Here is a 936-nt window from a genome sequence, read left to right on the forward strand (position 1 = left end):
GTTTTTTTTACACTCTCCCATCAAAAGGATGCATTAAATATGTCTATTGCTACTTTACTGCTACGATTAAAGCAAATACCCAACATCTATCATCTAAGCTAAACCTCCAAAAGGAGTACCAATTCAATTAGTAAGAGAGAAGGAATGGTAATTTATTTGAGAAGTATTTTTGCTTTCAAGAAAAAAGCACAGCAGTTGTATAAGGGACGTAAATCATACCACTGCATTCAAAGTATACGCTTCTTTTCCTATAATGTATAAACATTCCTTCTATACCCACGCCACGTAGAGATCTGTATGTGACCAAAAGGGCTCATTCCGTCCCAAACCTAAGGCGTCCATGCCTTTAATGAGAAATCCCAACGATAACGGGTTCGACTGTAGGTCTACAATATCCACTCATCAAAACTCAATCAACCAACAACCCCTAATCCTCCCTTCGTCCGATATTATATTTGCTGCGCCACTCTCAGGCTTGCACGTTCATCATAGTTCATAAATTCGTCTGAGAAGAAATCCCTTCCCTCCTCTCTCAAATCTCAAAGCAAGCAGACCCGGTCTGGAAGCGCAGACAAAACCCGAACCCCTGCGAGGCTAGATGGGCGGCTTGCGGGGAACGCTAAGCCTGTCTGATAAAGGCTGGAGGTTTGGGAAACGACTTTTTAATCCCTGGTCCTTGTGCGTCCAGGTTCAAATGTGTCGCGGGCAGGGCAAGGGTGCATTGTGAAGTGTTCCAGCAGACTGGCTTGGTCTGAGTTCTGCCTAATGGCATGCTCATGATAATGTGCTGATGATGATGTTCCCGGCACGTCTAGACAGTTTATGGGGGTCGCAGGTGGGGGACATAGCAAGGTGTTGAGACAGGACAGACAGTCAGAATAGAGGACGAGACGGAGAGATAAATTGAGAGGAAGAGAGAAAAGGGGGGGGGGAGAA

Source organism: Aplysia californica, unplaced genomic scaffold (genome assembly GCF_000002075.1).
Source record: "Aplysia californica isolate F4 #8 unplaced genomic scaffold, AplCal3.0 scaffold00047, whole genome shotgun sequence".
Taxonomy (NCBI): Eukaryota; Metazoa; Mollusca; class Gastropoda; order Aplysiida; family Aplysiidae; genus Aplysia; species Aplysia californica.